Source organism: Apis cerana, linkage group LG10, assembly GCF_029169275.1.
Source record: "Apis cerana isolate GH-2021 linkage group LG10, AcerK_1.0, whole genome shotgun sequence".
Lineage (NCBI taxonomy): Eukaryota > Metazoa > Arthropoda > Insecta > Hymenoptera > Apidae > Apis > Apis cerana.
In genome coordinates, this window is record NC_083861.1 from 4,297,170 (window position 1) to 4,318,847 (window position 21,678).

Here is a 21,678-nt window from a genome sequence, read left to right on the forward strand (position 1 = left end):
CTTTACCATTTAGTATCATTTCCAACATTACCGATTCAACCCAGAATAGGATTTAGGAAATTAAAAATATAAATGAAATTATAAAATTGCAAACGAATAGAACATTGTAAATTGAAGAATCATCCTAATATATATAATTATATATATATCTGTGTTATCTATAAATAATGATAAAAAAAAATAGATGACCATCGACAATATATTATCCACAGAAGACTAATAAATATCAATTTAAATATATATATAAATATTAATAATTAAAAAAATTCAATACCAACCATTTGTAGATGTAAAATCATCTTTATACAGCTGTTTCAGCTGCATTAGGAAATCCAAAATTTGGTAAATATTTCCACTGGAATCTTAGTGGAAAAATTCTGGGCAATTTATAAACGCAATTTTTACTATTTTAAAAAAATACGCGATTAAAAAATGTACGATATTAAAAAAAAACACGATATTAATACGCAACATTAACTAGAAAATTAAAAAATCGCGATAAAAGATTGCAATTAATTTACGAAAGGAATTTAATAAAATTTAAAAAAAAAAAAAGAAACTAATATTTTCATAATCTAAATTTAAATAAAAGAAAATATAACAAATTCTAAAATTATTCTCTAAAAAAACCAAGATTATTAAATACAATCGCGATATTTTATAAAACGCAACATTAAAATAAATACGATCATTATTTTATTACAACTCTATTTTAAAACACGAAATTTTTATTATTTTTACAATTATTTTCAAACGACAATTAATTGTTCGAAAAAACTAACGATTATTGAGCGAAAAAATCACGATTTGCCCATGATGATTGGATGAGCCGACAAGTAAATCGGCTAACAAATGAACTGTTATTACTATTATTATTATTACTACTTTTATAAATATGAGCATAGTGACAAAGTAATAACGAGAATGACTTCCCATCTAAAAAATGGAAAGCCATCGGTAGTTGCCCTCTTCTTTGGCAATTTGCCGGGCCTCTTCGGCTTATAGCCTCTTCTTTCTTCGGGCGCAATGCTCGCTGAAACTTAAATCTAGGCTCGAGATTCACTAATAAATGAAAACACAAAAGCTAACACATGGACGACCAACGATCGCAATGATCATTCTTCGTGCATGTGCAGAATCTCGAGCGCAACGTTCGTTTCGAAAGCAAATCGCGACCGCGACCGCGAAATTCGAAAAATCGATGAGCAAAGCCAGAGACGAATGGCATTGTCCTCCCATTCGTCTCAGCCTCACCCTCGATTTCCAAATTTTATTCCCTGAAACAGATTGTCACGCGAAAACGCGCCTACCCGATCAGAGACTGTGACAACCTGCCCGGCCCTACCTACTTATAATTAACAGACATACCAGAAGTATACTACCTATCCTACCTAACCCTATATTTAAAAAATGGCAAAACAGGCATACCAACACACTCATTCCACGATTCTCACGCATAATACCCGGGCGCAAAAGCCTACACTAGGGAAAACGTCCCGGGACGCCTCCGACACCCGGGCTTGGCACACTACTCGCACACTCTAACTTTACGTACCATTTTCCTGAAATCGACTGACGATGGCTAGCGACCATTGCGTGAAGCGCGACAAAAATGCGTGTATCTACTTTATCTATTTTAATTCTGAATATTTGATATGAATATGTGATATTTTCTACTAAAATATTAGTCATCAGACTAAACGGTATCATTATTGTGAATCAAAATTGTACCATTATTGTCAAATTTGAGACTAAAGATTAATAATCTTATTATCTATTAGTTATTCGCAATATTTAATTGCGAAAAAGATTCGAAAAAGAGATTGAACAGTGAAAGAAATAATAATTGAAACGACGCAATTCCACAGCCTAACCACACACACACAATGTGGAAAGTACGTCGTGCACGATACACTAACGCATTGCCAGTCGCTAAAAAATTTGTATTAACTTATGAACTAAGGTCATCATACTCATTGCCTCTCCCTCACTCAAGTAACACCTGGGCACGTGAGTGAGTTCCTGGCAGTGAACATGGAAAGGGTTAAATCTGAAAATCCTGAGCTAAAAAGAAATATTAGTATATCCATTTTGTATCTAACGGGCTAATATTCTTTGACTTTGCATTATATTCTTATTATATTTCAAATTATTATACTTGTATGACTCTACTTTATATTTTATTTCATTAATTGAACAAGTTATTGAAATTTTAATTATTAATATTGAATTTAAAAAAAGAATTAGAATTATTCATTGTAATTAACATAAATATTAATAGAAATATCCTCAGGCGATTCCTTCATCAGAGCATATTTTCAAAGCCATAAAAATAATATTCAAAACTTATTGCTCTGATTCTAAAATCTACCTGTCGCGAAATATCTTCTTGCACAAAATTCAATTCATATTTGTGATTTACAAGAAAACAAAGAAAATTGAACTTTACTCTCTACAAATGTTCTAAGTCATATTAAAGTTATTATTATATGAAATTGATATTATATCACAATAAATATTATATCACAATAATCAAATTATATTTGGTCAAATAATTTATAACGTTATTCTGAAGAATTTTGAATTATAAAAATTCAAATTACTTATTGTATTATATTAATACAATAATTATTATATGCATTGATATTAGAAAATTATTAAACATTTTATATTAATCAAAAACGCGAAACGCAAGAAGATCCTAGCCTGAACTAATAAATAAAACACAAAAGAAATGTTACTACTCACGGATATTATAAACAAATATCCGTGGTCATTGTGCTCGTGCAAAATTCTACGTATACAACCAGCCATCCGTGTCGATACGGATCTTTCATCCTACGACATGATTGAATGACCGGAGGAACCAAAAAGCATGCGACTCACCATATGATGCGACGAATACCTTCACTGTGTTGTAGCCCCAGAAGTCATCGAGAAGAAGCCTGTCATCAGGTAGGAGGATGGAAGAAATCTATGACAAAACATTATCAATTTAAAACACGGTTCTCTTATTCAAAGAAATTGAAATATGAAACCATTAAATTTGCAATACGTAATAATGATATGTATTGAAATTCTGATTAATTTCTGTTTGAAAGAATAAAAAATTTAGACAGAAAAAGAGATAATTACCTCTTCGCATGATGGATGATCGCCTTATTTTCTTCAGAGAAGCACTGATTCTACCCTGTACCGAAAACGAATATTTATAAAAAGAAAAAAATAAAAATAAGAAACTAATAACGCGTCCGTATAAATTATAATATAATCGGCGAACAAACACTGATTCTATCTTCGCGTTTGATTATTCTAATTAAATTTAATCAGAGCTATTGTGCTCTAAAAAATATTAAAAATACTATGACGAAGCAAACACTGATTCTATTAACCGCATTGCGCGCGGTCACAAATATTTTCTGAAATTAACATTAAATTAGTGGGATGGGAAAGAGATAAAAGAAGAAACAATATCTTTTTGATATTACTCTTCTTCTTTCTATCGTACATTTGTTCTGAAAATATTGCTAAATTATGTATAAATCATGAAAGTGCTTCATAAATTTCTAATTTTTTTCGCTTTCTTTTAACTAAAACGTAATTTTATTATGAATTGCTTAACAACAATCACTAATAATCCTATAAAACAGAATAAAAATTTATACATACGAAATATAAAATTTTACCACATCAAGAAAGGCGTCCATATTGGAATTTTTCCCGCCTTCCCGAGAGCTACCATCATGACGCTACCAATTAAACCTGCGCAGAAAAAAATCAAAACTTCTAAATAAATCAATTAAATAAAATGTATGAAATTAGATTACGTTAATAAAGTATCACAACAATCAAATCAAATAAAAATTCACGATGTAACCTATCTTATTAAATTCGACACTCCATTTATACGAAGAATGAGAAATGAACTCAAAATGATTTAATTGTCAAAGAATTATCAATTTTAATAATATTGTATAGAATATTGAACAAAGATGTATTAATTAAATAACAAAAACGCACAAATGATAAAAAAAAAAAAGAAACAGTATTAAATTATTACGCACTAAATAGAACACACGTCTCGAGAAAATTTCAAACGTCTAATATTCACGACGAATCAACCAATAATGTCACTTTGCGCATTCGATTTCGCGCATCGAATAACAATATGGAGAGGGGATACGTTCGACAAGTCGAAACATGTTTGGACACGAATCCAATTTCTTGGAAATATATATACACAATGTTATAAGGATTGTTTCTACCCTCGAGCAAAATATAAATGACCAAAAAAAGTAAACAATAAACACATACGTGAGACGTTACACACAATATATATATACATACGAAAAAATATGCGACACTCGAATAATACGATTTCACGAAATAAATTGACGAACCGTGAAAAATTTATTTTATTTTAATACGACTAAAATAATAAAAAATAAAGATCAAGAACAAGAATTAAAATTATATTAAAAAAGACGAATATACCACTTCAAATTCTGTTTCGAAATATTTCGATACGAGACGTTAATGACGCAATAAACGCAAAATGAACAATCGAAGGAAAAGACGCAAAGAAACACAAAAAACTAATTAATTTCGTTTTCACTACACTGAATGGATTATTTAAAAACTTAAATTAACAACGATTGATAAATTTAGTAATAATTAGAGTAAAATAACTTACCTAATAATCCGAATTCGCGACGACACGTCCACTCCACACAATTTTCAACTGTAGACTAACGCCATGCGCAGTATGATGCGCAGTGTGATGCGCACTGGTTCGTCTCGCGCCAAGAATTAAGCGACGTTCTGATTGGCTGGCGCATGATGCTTATTTTTCCATTCAAAAACGCGCGAAAAATTAAAATATTATGTATGTATATTATAATTGTTGTTGCTTGGAATCCTGCAAAGATATTAATTTATTAAAAACATAATAACAAGAAAATTATTAATTTAACAAGATAAATCATTAAATTAAATAAAACAGATTATAAAACAAAAGAGGATTTTAATATAAAGATTAATTTAAATAAAATTATATTTCGTTTAAAAGAAATTTAAATAAAAATAAAACACAAAAGAGAAATTTAATAAAAAAAAAATAAATTTATAAAAAGAATGATAGAATAAAAAAGAAAATAAAAATAACTGAATTTAATATGATTAAAACACATGAATTGAATTTAACTTTAAAATAAATAAATTTAAGAAATTAAATCAAGGAAATATAAGAAAGTAAAATATAAAAATATAAAAATCAAACATAAGTAAGATATTTTATATTAAGATGAACAAAATCTGAACAGAATTCAAATATAAAAGAGGAATAACATAAAGATAAACAAATTTAAATAATATAAATAACATTTATTTATCGATTGAATTGGAAAATTAAATATAAAAATAAAATTTAACATTATCAATTTGTTAAATTTATTTATTTTCTTTAAATGTTCTCCTTGATTTATATAATATGTTAAATCTGTTAAATCTTTTTCCTATGTTTCAATTCTTTTTGAGTTTTCTTACTTTGAGATTAAATTCTTCTTCTATCTTTCAAACTTATAATATTTTATAAATAATTAACTCTTATATTATATTCATTTTTATGTTTTATTCATATATTTATATATAACAATGTTAAATTCCTTTTTTTTCATATGCTGCACACCTTTATTACATTTAATTAATTATATTAGTTATGTTGCAACATATAAAAAAATAAAATATTGCAATATATAAGTAATGAACAAATATAAAAACATAAGAAGAAAATATAACAGAAAAGGTTAACTACCATAAAATAAAAAAATATTGAAACATAAGATAAAAATTTAATCTCAAAGTTGAAAAAAATCTAAATCTAATAATCTAAAAAAGAACAAAGAATGAATTTTAGTTAATTGAATTTGAATATATATATATAAAACAAGAAATTTAACAATATAAAACAAAGTTGCTGAACTTAATTGTTTTCTTTAAATGTCTTTCATGATTTAATTTTACTAATGTTTGATTTTATATTTTTATTATTTCTGTTAAATCCTTTTTTTATGTTACATTTCCTTCAGATTTTTTTATCTTTGAAATTAAATTCATCTCCTATCTTTCAATTTTATTTCACTTATAGTGTATCCTCTTTTTTATTTTTTTATTAATTTTATATTATATGACCATGTTGAAAATTCCTTTTTTTATATGTTGCACATTTGTTAGATTCAATTAATTTATTATGCAATTTATATGTTGCAACATATAAAAAAGAATAAAATGTTGCAATATATAAGTAATGAACAAATATAAGAACATGAAAAGAGAATGTAACAAAAAAGATTGACTCTTAGAAAATAAAAATGAATTGAAACTTAAGAATAGAATTTAATCTCAAAATTAAATCTAAAAGATAATCTTAAATCTAAAAATCTAAAAAATCCAAAAATGAATTTAACATAAATTGTTAATTGTCAAATGAATTAGGAAAAATTATATCAAAGAGAGAATTTATCATTCTAAATTTGTTGAATTTTTATTCTTTTATGTAAATGTTTTCCCTGATTTAGATAATATTTCTGCTATATCCTTTTTTTATCTTTCAATTTTATTTCACTTTTAGTATATCCTCTTTTTATTTTTTTATTCATTTTGTACTACATGATCATGTTTTTATATGTTGCACATTTGTTAGATTCAATTAGTTTATTAGTTATGTTACAACGTATAAAAGAATATAATGTTACAATATATAAATAATGGACAAATATAAAAACATAAGAGAAGAATTTAAAGAATTAAAATTAAAAAAAAATCTATATCTAAAAATCTGAAACATCAAAAAAGGAATATAACATTAGTGTCAATTGAATTTGAAAGAAATATAAAATAAAAAAGAAATTTTACATCATAATCATCAATTAAATTTAACAAAGCTGCAATATATGAGAAAAGAATTTAACATTGTAAATTTTGTTGATTTGTTTAAATATTTCTAAATGAGTTTGCTAATATTTCTTATAAATCCTTTTTTTATATATTATAATTCTTTTAGATTTTATTTTTATTCAACATACTTTGAGATTAAATTCTTCTTTTATCTTTCAAAATTATTTTACTTTATAAATAGTTAACTTTTGTATTATCTTATTTTTTTATGCTTTATTCATTATTTATGTATAACAATGTTCCTTCCTTTTTTTATATACTGCAGTTTCATAGCATTTAATTAATTATATTAGTTATGTTGCAACATATAAAGAAACAAAATGTTGCAATATATAAGCAATGAACAAATATAAAAATATAAGGTGAGAATATAACGTAAAGATTAACTACTATAGAACAGAAAAGAATTGAAACATAAGAAAAGTATTGAATCTGAAAGTTTAAAAAAAAATCTAAATCTACAAATCTAAAAGATCAAAAAAGAATTTAACATAAGTGCTAATTGAATTAGAAAAAAACATATTTTTATTGTTATTATATTCTTGTCTTATATTTTTATATTTGTTCATTACTAGACATTATATATATATTGCAAAATTTTATTCTTTTATATATTGTAACATAATAATTAATTAAATCCAACAAAGTTGCAACATATAAGAAAAGAATTTAACCTTATAATCCATAAATAATGAATAAAATATAAATAGAAGTTATACAAAAAAATAAATAAATATAATAAACAAATATAAGAAAGTAATGTAACATAAAACTCAATTGCTATTTCTCATAAACTAAAAAAATAAAAATAATTAGCATAGAAAAATTATTTGATCTAAAAATTAAGTAAATTTAAAAAATAAAAAAAAATAACTTAAAAATTAACTAAATTTAAAAGAACATAAAAATTTTGTATTATAATAAATAAATAATAAATAAATATAAAATCATAAAAAGAGAATGTAACACAAAAGTTAACTCTATAGTGAAAATAATGATTGAATCACAGAAGAAGATTTTTCTTCAAAGAGAATAAGAATTAAGTACTGTTGCCATCTTTTCAATGCTTTTAGAAGATATTTCTTTAAAGAGATGTCTTTGGCTTTCAAGAGATGGTGCTCACGTTCAATTCTTACCTTATCTCTATCCTTCTCGCACTATTTCTTCTCTTTGCCTATGGTTTCATTTACGGCACTCTAAAGATGGCGCTAATTCCTTATCTCTTCCCATATGCGCTAGCATACGTTCGGTTAAGTTATATGAAACATTAATTTATACGTAAAATATTTTTTGAATGTAAAAATTAGATTTATTATTAAAATAGAAAATTACATTTGCAAAACGTCCAAACTTTTGATCGTTGTGCAACACAAGCAACAAAAGGCCGACGAAGAAGACTAAACCTGAAAATAAAATTTAAATTAAGAAAATTTTTATCAATATTTTACATCAATATTTTACATCGGCATGAAAATGAAAAATGATTGATAGTAAAAAGCGCGAGCAAAAAAAAAAAACAAAAAAAATAAGCGAAATAAGCATCCCAAAAAGCACTACACCCATCTACTTAACTACAGTATCTACTTTTCTACAACATACTACTTTATTTAATAAAGTAGTATCTTGATTGTACATGTACTTGATTTTAAAAACGTTTTCTTTTTAATCAATATCATCTTCAACAAAATCTTCTTCCCCTGCAAGAAAATCCTGAAACAAACTTAAATTAAAAGTACAACATCAACATTTTACTTATTCTAAAAAACATTTCTCCCTCTCTTCCCTAATATAAAAATTAAACATTTTGTTTGTAATTCTCTTTATTGAAAATCTAACAAATACTCTTCATAACAATATCTACATTCACACTGACGACACACAAAATTTGATACGAGATAAACCACATGTGGCAAGAGGAAAATGCAAATCAGGATACATCAATGATATGATAGCTAGTGGACAAAGTCACGTAACTATCAAGTATCAAGTATTTGCTTATAACGAGGAAGTTAAGGATGGCAGGATGATCATATTGCCTTGAAAAATAGGAAAACTATTGCTTTGGAAAACGAAACAGAGTAGGAAAGGCGAAATTGCCTTTTTTAATAAAAAGAAGAACAAAACACAGTTTATAAATCCCATGTTTTTTACAACCTATCCTACCTAATATAAAAATTAGAATATTTATCTGATGATGAGATGTAATCCATTTCGTTGAAAGGTGAAGAGGATACCTGAAACAGACTTAGTGAAATAACAGAATTAGTGAAATTCAATAACAAAAGTAATTAATTTTCAACAAATGAAGAGATCCCACGTTATTTGCTATCTATTTTTTCCTGTTTATTTTCTTCAATTCATACCTGTAACAAACTCAATTACTGGATTAGTAATTAAAAAATAATTTAAAAGGAAAATAAATATTAATTAAAAAAATCAAATTATCAAAATGTTGTTAAGCAATTCATGATTTTAAATCAAAGATATTTATTGATAAGAAAGAAATAAAATAAATTTTTAACAGTATTTTCAATAACAAACGCTCTTAATAAGGGGGCGCTGAAAAAGTGAAAAACGACGAAAAAGTAACCAGAAGGGTTACCAAAATAATTATCCACTCAATGTAAACCCGAACAAACCGTGAGTGGAGTTTTCTTTTTATTTCGCAACACTAATGTACTAAAATCTCAAAAGAAAACGCGAGGAGTGCTTTATTATACTTCAAATGCAATTCTTTATTAAGAAAAAAAAAAAAATAATTAAAAAAAAAGATAAAAAATTCGCGAAAACATATACGAAACTCTGATAAATTAATTTATGCACTCATTATTTTATTGTAGACGCAACACTAAATGCGGAAGATTGCAGCCAAGTCAGAGACTGCCGTCGTACAATCACCCTTTGTACAGCCTTTTTGGCTGTAATAGGTGATTCAGGAAAGAGCTGGAACGTCTTCCACAATCCAAGTGGAAGAAATATGGGCAATTTGGACAAATAAACGCAACACTACTATAAAAAACGCGATCATTCATCAACGCAACACTAATTCTTCAAATGAATTCTACTTAATAAACAAAATTTAATGAATTTAATATTATTATTTTATAAATCTAAAAAGCTATTTGAATATCATAAATCGATATAACAAGAAAGAATAAATTCAAATTCAAATATTAAAAAAAAATAAATAAATAAATAAAAAATATACTAATTCATAATGAAAATAATTAAAAGCAATCGCGATATTTTTTTCAACGCAACGCTATAGCAAACGCGATCTTTTCATCGCAACTCTAATTCAACCCGTTATTAATCAATCGCAACACTAATGCAAAACCGCGATTTGCCCATGATGACTGGATAAATGATGGGCCAGCATGCAAATTGGCCAAGACGATACAACATATACTACGTATTACTAAAACGAGCACAATGACAAAGTAGTAACAATGACTTCCCATTCTTTGGATCCAGACAAGATCCAAAAGATGAGAAGCCATTCGTTGCAGCCCTCTTCGTGACAGTTTGTCGGGCCTCTTCGGTCTTCCTCCTTCGGGCGCAATGCCCGCTGAAACTTAAATCTAGGCTCAAGATTCACTAATCGCAAATCAAGGAAAAAAAGAAAAAAAAAGGGACTAAATCGCGGAAGCTAAGTGCACATGGACGACCAACGATCGCAATGATCATTCTCCGTACATGTACAGAATCTCGAGCGCAACGTTCGTTTCGAAAGCAAATCGCGACCGCGACCGCGAAATTCGAAAAATCGATGAGCAAAGCCAGAGACGAATGGCATTGTCCTCCCATTCGTCTCAGCTTCACCCTCGATTTCCAAATTTTATTCCCTGAAACAGATTGTCACGCGAAAACGCGCCTACCCGATCAGAGACTGTGACAACCTGCCCGGCCCTACCTACTTATAATTAACAGACATACCAGAAGTATACTACCTATCCTACCTAACCCTATATTTAAAAAATGGCAAAACAGGCATACCAACACACTCATACCACGATTCTCACGCATAATACCCGGGCGCAAAAGCCTACACTAGGGAAAACGTCCCGGGACGCCTCCGACACCCGGGCTTGGCACACTACTCGCACACTCTAACTTTACGTACCATTTTTCTGAAATCGACTGACGATGGCTAGCGACCATTGCGTGAAGCGCGACAAAAATGCGTGTATCTACTTTATCTATTTTAATTCTGAATATTTGATATGAATATGTGATATTTTCTACTAAAATATTAGTCATCAGACTAAACGGTATCATTATTGTGAATCAAAATTGTTCCATTATTGTCAAATTTGAGATTAATAAATATTAATAATCTTATTATCTATTAGTTATTCGCAATATTTAATTGCGAACATGATTCGAAAAAGAGATTGAACAGTGAAGGAAATAATAATTGAAACGACGCAATTCCACAGCCTAACCACACACACACAATGTGGAAAGTACGTCGTGCACGATACACTAACGCATTGCCAGTCGCTAAAAAATTTGTATTAACTTATGAACTAAGGTCATCATACTCATTGCCTCTCCCTCACTCAAGTAACACCTGGGCACGTGAGTGAGTTCCTGGCAGTGAACATGGAAAGGGTTAAATCTGAAAATCCTGAGCTAAAAAGAAATATTAGTATATCCATTTTGTATCTAACGGGCTAATATTCTTTGACTTTGCATTATATTCTTATTATATTTCAAATTATTATATTTGTATGACTCTACTTTATATTTTATTTCATTAATTGAACAAGTTATTGAAATTTTAATTCTTAATATTGAATTTAAAGAAAGAATTAGAATTATTCATTGTAATTAACATAAATATTAATAGAAATATCCTCAGGCGATTCCTTCATCAGAGCATATTTTCAAAGCCATAAAAATAATATTCAAAACTTATTGCTCTGATTCTAAAATCTACCTGTCGCGAAATATCTTCTTGCACAAAATTCAATTCATATTTGTGATTTACAAGAAAACAAAGAAAATTGAACTTTACTCTCTAAATGTTCTAAATGTTCTAAGTCATATTAAAGTTATTATTATATGAATTTGATATTATATCACAATAATCAAATTATATTTGGTCAAATAACTTATAATGTTATTCTGAAGAATTTTGAATTATAAAAATTCAAATTACTTATTGTATTATATTAATACAATAATTATTATATGCATTGATATTAGAAAATTATTAAACATTTTATATTAATCAAAACGCGAAACGCAAGAAGATCCTAGCCTGAACTAATAAATAAAACACAAAAGAAATGTTACTACTCACGGATATTATAAACAAATATCCGTGGTCATTGTGCTCGTGCAAAATTCTACGTATACAACCAGTCATCCGTGTCGATACGGATCTTTCATCCTACGACATGATTGAATGACCGGAGGAACCAAAAAGCATGCGACTCACCATATGATGCGACGAACACCTTCACTGTGTTGTAGCCCCAGAAGTCATCGAGAAGAAGCCTGTCATCAGGTAGGAGGATGGAAGAAATCTGTGACAAAATATCATCAATTTAAAACACGGTTCTCGTTATTCAAAGAAATTGAAATATGAAACTATTAAATTTGCAATATGTAATAATGATATGTATTGAAATTCTGATTAATTTCTGTTTGAAAGAATAAAAAATTTAGACAGAAAAAGAGATAATTACCTCTTCGCGTGATGGATGATCGCCTTATTCTCTTCAGAGAAGCACTGATTCTACCCTGTACCGAAAACGAATATTTATAAAAAGAAAAAAATAAAAATAAGAAACTAATAACGCGTCCGTATAAATTATAATATAATCGGCGAACAAACACTGATTCTATCTTCGCGTTTGATTATTCTAATTAAATTTAATCAGAGCTATTGTGCTCTAAAAAATATTAAAAATACTATGACGAAGCAACACTGATTCTACTTAACCACATTGCGCGTGGTCACAAATATTTTTTAAGACTAAAGTCCAAGAAAAACTTTCACCAGCATCTGCAACAAAATATAAAACGTTCTATGTAATTTTTCTCTTAAAAATATAATATTCGTTATTTAAAATCTTGGAATCTTGGAACAGTAAAAAATATAACTGTGTTTAACTTTAAACTTTAATAAAACAGTTTATAAAAAAATAGTTTAATATAAAAAATTAAGTTTCTAATAAATTTTAATAATAATAAAAATATAAAAGATTAAAATCTAAAAATGAGAATCTAATGATTTCTCTTACCTCTTCGCGTGGTGGATGATCGCCGTATTCTCTTGAGAGAAGCACTGACTCTACTCTGTACCGAAAACGAATATTTATAAAAAGAAAAAATAAAAATAAGAAACTAACAACGCGTCCGTATAAATTATAATATAATCGGCGAACAAACACTGATTCTATCTTCGCGTTTGATTATTCTAATTAAATTTAATCAGAGCTATTGTGCTCTAAAAAATATTAAAAATACTATGACGAAGCAAACACTGATTCTATTAACCGCATTGCGCGCGGTCACAAATATTTTCTGAAATTAACATTAAATTAGTGGGATGGGAAAGAGATAAAAGAAGAAACAATATCTTTTTGATATTACTCTTCTTCTTTCTATCGTACATTTGTTCTGAAAATATTGCTAAATTACGAATTATGTATAAATCATGAAAGTGCTTCATAAATTTCTAATTTTTTCGCTTTCTTTTAACTAAAACGTAATTTTATTATGAATTGCTTAACAACAATCACTAATAATCCTATAAAACAGAATAAAAATTTATACATACGAAATATAAAATTTTACCATATCAAAAAAGGCGTCCATATTGGAATTTTTCCCGCCTTCCCGAGAGCTACCATCATGACGCTACCAATTAAACCTGCGCAGAAAAAAATCAAAACTTCTAAATAAATCAATTAAATAAAATGTATGAAATTAGATTACGTTAATAAAGTATCACAACAATCAAATCAAATAAAAATTCACGATGTAACCTATCTTATTAAATTCGACACTCCATTTATACGAAGAATGAGAAATGAACTCAAAATGATTTAATTGTCAAAGAATTATCAATTTTAATAATATTGTATAGAATATTGAACAAAGATGTATTAATTAAATAACAAAAACGCACAAATGATAAAAAAAAAAAAAGAAACAGTATTAAATTATTACGCACTAAATAGAACACACGTCTCGAGAAAATTTCAAACGTCTAATATTCACGACGAATCAACCAATAATGTCACTTTGCGCATTCGATTTCGCGCATCGAATAACAATATGGAGAGGGGATACGTTCGACAAGTCGAAACATGTTTGGACACGAATCCAATTTCTTGGAAATATATATACACAATGTTATAAGGATTGTTTCTACCCTCGAGCAAAATATAAATGACCAAAAAAAGTAAACAATAAACACATACGTGAGACGTTACACACAATATATATATACAATCGAAAAAATATGCGACACTCGAATAATACGATTTCACGAAATAAATTGACGAACCGTGAAAAATTTATTTTATTTTAATACGACTAAAATAATAAAAAATAAAGATCAAGAACTTAATTAAAATTATATTAAAAAAGACGAATATACCACTTCAAATTCTGTTTCGAAATATTTCGATACGAGACGTTAATGACGCAATAAACGCAAAATGAACAATCGAAGGAAAAGACGCAAAGAAACACAAAAAACTAATTAATTTCGTTTTCACTACACTGAATGGATTATTTAAAAACTTAAATTAACAACGATTGATAAATTTAGTAATAATTAGAGTAAAATAACTTACCTAATAATCCGAATTCGCGACGACACGTCCACTCCACACAATTTTCAACTGTAGACTAACGCCATGCGCAGTATGATGCGCAGTGTGATGCGCACTGGTTCGTCTCGCGCCAAGAATTAAGCGATGTTCTGATTGGCTGGCCCATGATGCTTATTTTTCCATTCAAAAACGCGCGAAAAATTAAAATATTATGTATGTATATTATAATTGTTGTTGCTTGGAATCCTGCAAAGATATTAATTTATTAAAAACATAATAACAAGAAAATTATTAATTTAACAAGATAAATCATTAAATTAAATAAAACAGATTATAAAACAAAAGAGGATTTTAATATAAAGATTAATTTAAATAAAATTATATTTCGTTTAAGTGAAATTTAAATAAAAATAAAACACAAAAGAGAAATTTAATAAAAAAAAAATAAATTTATAAAAAGAATGATAGAATAAAAAAGAAAATAAAAATAACTGAATTTAATATGATTAAAACACATGAATTGAATTTAACTTTAAAATAAATAAATTTAAGAAATTAAATCAAGGAAATATAAGAAAGTAAAATATAAAAATATAAAAATCAAACATAAGTAAGATATTTTATATTAAGATGAACAAAATCTGAACAGAATTCAAATATAAAAGAGGAATAACATAAAGATAAACAAATTTAAATAATATAAATAACATTTATTTATCGATTGAATTGGAAAATTAAATATAAAAATAAAATTTAACATTATCAATTTGTTAAATTTATTTATTTTCTTTAAATGTTCTCCTTGATTTATATAATATGTTAAATCTGTTAAATCTTTTTCCTATGTTTCAATTCTTTTTGAGTTTTCTTACTTTGAGATTAAATTCTTCTTCTATCTTTCAAACTTATAATATTTTATAAATAATTAACTCTTATATTATATTCATTTTTTATGTTTTATTCATATATTTATATATAACAATGTTAAATTCCTTTTTTTCATATCCTGCACACCTTTATTACATTTAATTAATTATATTAGTTATGTTGCAACATATAAAAAAATAAAATATTGCAATATATAAGTAATGAACAAATATAAAAACATAAGAAGAAAATATAACAGAAAAGGTTAACTACCATAAAATAAAAAAATATTGAAACATAAGATAAAAATTTAATCTCAAAGTTGAAAAAAATCTAAATCTAATAATCTAAAAAAGAACAAAGAATGAATTTTAGTTAATTGAATTTGAATATATATATATATAAAACAAGAAATTTAACAATATAAAACAAATTTGCTGAACTTAATTGTTTTCTTTAAATGTCTTTCATGATTTAATTTTACTAATGTTTGATTTTATATTTTTATTATTTCTGTTAAATCCTTTTTTTATGTTACATTTCCTTCAGATTTTTTTATCTTTGAAATTAAATTCATCTCCTATCTTTCAATTTTATTTCACTTATAGTGTATCCTCTTTTTTTTATTATTTTTTTATTAATTTTATATTATATGACCATGTTGAAAATTCCTTAATGACTAGTGATCATTGCATGGAACGCGATAAAAACTCGTATATAATTTTAATTGTGAATAATATAATTTTAAAAAATATGTATAGCTTTTAAAGAAATAGAATAGAGACTATAATAGATAATACGAAATTAAATATCATTGATAATAAAATTTATAAAATTATTTATAATTCGCAGTACGACGTAATTCCACAGCCTATCCACATACACACACAATGTGGAAATTACGTCGCACACGATACACTAACGCATTATCAGTCGCTGAAAAATTTTAATTAGTTTATGAACTAAGATCATCATGCCCATCGTTTCTCTCTCATCCAAATAACACCTGGGTATGTGAATGAGGTCCTGATAATGGACATGGAAAGGATTAAATCTGAAAATCCTAAGCTAAAGAGAATATTAGTATTACTTTAGATCTAACGAGCTAATGATTTTTTATTTTGTATATTCTCATTTTATTTTAAATTATTATGACTCTATTAATTTAAATATTAAAATTCTAACATGACCAAAGAAAATTGACAATTTGCAATATATTTATGGATAGGAAATTAAAATTTAATAAAAGTATAATAGGAATAATCTCAGGTGATTTCTTCATTAAAGTGCAATTTCAAAAACAGGAATGTTAAAAACTTGCTTTAATTCCAAAATCTACCTGTCGCGAAGTATCTTCTTGCACATAAAATTTACATTTTTACACGGAAAGAATTAAATAAATTTTATACAAAAAAATTAAAATATAATATACATATATATAATAATATTAATATAAGATATTATACTAAGATTTAATTAAATTGTTCAAGATATCATTATGAAAAAGAAAATGAAAATAATTATTTATTACAATAACTATGGAAATTACATATTTTATAACTATTTGTATCAAATATTATTTTAGACAATATTTGATTTTGTTATTATGAAATATTTAATTAATTTCAATATTTATTATTTATATTCATATTTTATTAATATATCATTGATATTTATCTCTTATAAATCCATGTTAAATATATTCTAATTTTATAAATAATTGTAACAATTATCATAATTAAATGTCAATAATTAAATTAATTATCAATATTGCTAATAATAATTACTTCATATTAGTATTATAAATTTATATTTATAATATAGAATTAATCATATTAATTTAAAATATCATATTTATTTAAAAACACGTACAAGAAAATCTATCCTAACTAAATAAATAAGACACAGACAAAATTATTACTCACAAGTATAATAAATACTTGTGGTCACTATGCTCATAGAAAATTTTAGATAATACAACTGGTTATCCGTGTCGATTTGGACCTTTCATCCTACGACATGATTGAATAACCAGAGGAAAAAAAATACATGCAACTCACCATTAGATGCGATGAACAATTACAAACATCATGCCCTAGAAGAAGTCATCAAAAAGATCATCAAATAGGATGTAAAAAGAAGAAGACATCTGCAATAAAAACATTATATAATTTTATATTTTATTATCATATATTATCATATAATTTAAAATGCAAATTGAAATAATTATAAATGAAATTATTATAAATTATATTTTAAATAATTATATTGAAATTATATTTGCAATATAATAATATTAAAGATTGAATTTCTCAAAATTATAATAATAAAAATTAAAATCAAATGTATAAACATTTCAAATTTTTAATAATTTTAATATTCTTCTAAATACAAATTCAGATAAGGAAAAAAAAATATAAATTTAGTTAGGATAAAAAATATTAAAATTACCTTTTTGTTGGATAATCCTCTTGTGATGAATGATTTATTTTTTTAATACACACTGACTCTAATATCGAAAATGAAAAAAATGAAAAAAAAAGAAAATCAAAGATTATTAACACATTCATTAATATTCGATAAACAAACACTGATTCTAATTTCACAAATGGTTATTATAATTAAATTAAATTAAAACTTTATATATTCTAAAAAATATTAAAAATGTATACTGTTACGCAACAAACACTGACTCGAAAGACTGCATTGCGCGCAGTCACAAATCTTTCAAATATGAAATTTTTACCGCCTTGTTCAACATAACAATTAATAACCTACAATAAAGAAAATTAAATTTAATTGAATTATTATAAACTTAATTGAAATATTATACAAAAAATAAAATAAAGTTTTAGAAGAAAAGTTAAAAAGAAGAAAAATGCAGCAAGAAAAAACAAATCACCACATCAGTACGTATATATTATTTATAAAATGGTGCCCTGTACCGTGATTCGTCTATATAATTTCAAAATGGAGAGGGGATTTGTTTGTCAATTCGACAACATATCGAGCATGTATGAACACGAACTTCTAATTTCCTGGAAAGATTAAGGAATGTCCTAAAGAATGTTTTGATGCTAAACATAACATACAACAGAGAGAAACAAATATATAAATAATAGATGAGTCATACAGAAGGATCCATTTAGAAAAGAAATATGCGTCATTTCAATAATTTACGAAATAAAATTAAACGATTATAATGAATTCATTATTTTCATAAACATGAATATATGAATAAAAAAATATATTAAAAAAAATAATAAAAATTTCTATTCTATATACATTTAAGTTTTGTAAAAGAAATAAAATTACCAGATTTTTTTGCAGAAAATTCGTCAACTGCGTAAATTGGTACGGCGTGGCTATGTAACCCATCATTTCTTCGATCACTTTCAACAATGAAATAATAACTTATATAAATAAAAAAAACAATAAAACAAATGTTTAAAATTACAATTATATTAAAATAAAACAATGAATTAAATTCTGATTCAGAATTATATAATACGAAATACCAGATAACCATTGTAAAACATCAAAAAATTTCACAAAAATTATTTAATTTTGATATAATAAATGATTAAATGAACACTTATTGATTAAATACTATTAATAACACTTTATAAACTATAACAGAATATTAATAGAATTATTAAACAAATAAATCACACACTTCAAGCCGGTTGACATGTCCAGTCGCCACGATTTTCGGCGGGAGAATGACATTTCATCGCGCAAGTTTACCACGCAGCTTTCCTATTGGCTGAAGTAATACGACTTTCTTCAATTCAAACCGCGCGAAAAATTAAAATATATGTATCGTAAAAGTTTTTTTAATTAAAAAAATACAAAACATTCCGACTTTATAATTATAAAAAACATTCGATGTTTTAATTTTTACTTAATGGAATATATATATTTAAATATGAATGAAAAATTTTCTGAAAAAATTATTTTAATTTATTTCATGAAATGTTTTCGCAGTAAGCAAAACTTAAAACATGAATATATATTATAAAATTATAATTTAAAAGAATAATTAAAGACAATATTTTTATAATATAAAATAAAATAATATTTTTATTAAGAAATTTCAAATTTATATTTTTTATATGATATATGTTTTCATAAATCTATTAACGTTTACAGAATACATTGTTATGAACTATAATATATTATTCGATTTACAAAATTATCATGCAATTAAAATTCTAACAAGTTGATTAATATATTATTTATAAGAATATAAGAAAGAATATAAAAAAAATATATAAGAGAATTTTTCTATTTATCGTGTTTATCGACTTTACCAACCTAGTTTAATCGAATATAGTTCCTAAACTTATTGCTTTGAAACATAGAGGGCATAATAAAACCTTTAATTTTTTGCACAATCGATATTTCAGAACATGCAATTCAAAGTTTCATATAAGTTTTTTTTAAATAAATTATTTGTTCTTGTACGTCATAATTCATAATTAACAATTATTCACTTCATTATTTGAATTAAAAAAATATTCAAGTTTGGATAAGTATCTGAAGTATTTGTAATTAATCATTCTGTAAAAAATTAAAAAATGAATCAATGATAATTATATGACTATGTCTTTTATTCGATGTATATATGTAAATCATTATTAATATTAAAGTAACATAATTATTTATTTCTCAATAAAAGAAAAGTAAGTAATAAATATTCGAGAAATTATTTCGCAATTATAATATTATTATTGTAATATAAAACGAATTTTGTGAAAGCCAGATGGCAGTAGCAGTAATATATCGTTTCGCTACATAGATACGATATGAAAATAATGAATCTCGCTATTTATTGTTGTAACTATTGCACGCATGTACCGTGAATACAATAGAATACATCTTTAGAAATATCTTGCCCTTGTAAATCCCGTGTTACAAAAGCTATCGTACTTTACACTGCATAGCAATAAAGCGAACCAACGAAGGGCATGAAAAGCTCTTACAGAGATCTGACTCATTGAAAATAGTAGCTTGTTGTACGTGAGAGCATTGTTCTCTTTTGTCGCAGTCAATCTTTTTTCTTTAGCAATATAGATATTTGCTATTATTTCACAAACGATTCATTTTACGAGATTAATGACGTTATCTTTGAAACGAGTTAAAATATTTTCTTGTTTTTTAATCAATAATTCAAGAATATAGGTTAGTATTTCGTTATATAAAAATTGTTCATATCTTTGTAAAGTTTTTAGAATTAATGCTTATATTCAAAAAGAAAAAAGAAATATATTACTAAAAATTAAATGTAATTATTCAAAACTTATTGATTTATTTAAATTTATTGATTTTTTTTTTAAATTAATAAATTAGAGCTTGTTTTAATTTCAAATCAAAGAAATTCTATTTTCTAAAAATTAAAAATTCTTTAATTCTTCTTTTTATCTAATTTTAGTTTTAAAATTAACTCTTATTCAAGTTTACTTAAAATTAAATTTTGTATTAAATTGTATTAATAAAAAAATAAATTCTATTATTTTTTTATATTTTTTATTTATTAAAATATTAAATATTTTGTTTATATATTTTCAGGCATATGTAAAACCGAAAAAAAAATAATAAACACATACTATTGAAAATAACATACATTTTTGAAACTTTCGAAAATTCATGGAAATTATATAATTGCTTTATCTGCTCTCTATTTGCGCAAATACTTTATGCTTAACAAAGAAAAAACGTAAAAGACTGCTGTTATATGATCATGTGCATTAACCGAAACCAAGCATATAGATTTCCTATAACGAATCGAATCTTTTATGCAATATCTCCTTACTTTTAATTAACCAAACTATCCGTCGATTTGCATAATCAACATAAAACATAAATTATTACACATTGATGTTTTTTTCTTAACGATATAACTTATTGCTTATTATTGCTTTAAAAATTATCAAGCAAACGTGACCTATTCATCCACCCACATTCTTTACTACTCCTACATAAGTGAAATAAATGTCAAACTTAAATCGAGAAACTAAACTATTTTATATTATTTAAATTCTAAATGTCGACTAGGTAA

At 25.6% G+C, this 21,678-nt stretch overlaps 1 protein-coding gene and 1 long non-coding RNA gene across 4 annotated transcripts in view; both read right to left on the reverse strand.

Moving 5' to 3' along the window:
• LOC107995439 (uncharacterized) overlaps window positions 1–12,498 on the reverse strand; it is a 180,051-nt gene extending 167,553 nt beyond the window's left edge. The window contains exon 1 of the mRNA XM_062080784.1: window positions 12,401–12,498. The gene's annotated coding sequence lies outside the window, so the exon portion shown is untranslated. The remainder of the gene's footprint in view (window positions 1–12,400) is intronic.
• Window positions 12,499–13,324: 826 nt separating this feature from the next.
• Window positions 13,325–19,332, reverse strand: LOC107995508 (uncharacterized). 3 transcript variants are annotated; one of them, XR_009831541.1, is made up of 5 exons: window positions 19,294–19,332; window positions 18,933–19,009; window positions 18,069–18,391; window positions 17,678–17,766; window positions 13,325–14,996 (listed from the first exon to the last, which is right to left on the reverse strand). It is a non-coding gene; the product is annotated as an uncharacterized LOC107995508 (long non-coding RNA). The 3 variants fall into 3 exon arrangements; XR_009831540.1 differs by having other exon boundaries at window positions 13,325–13,840; window positions 14,772–14,996; window positions 18,933–19,324; XR_009831539.1 differs by having other exon boundaries at window positions 18,933–19,324.
• Between the last annotated feature and the right edge of the window lie 2,346 nt (window positions 19,333–21,678).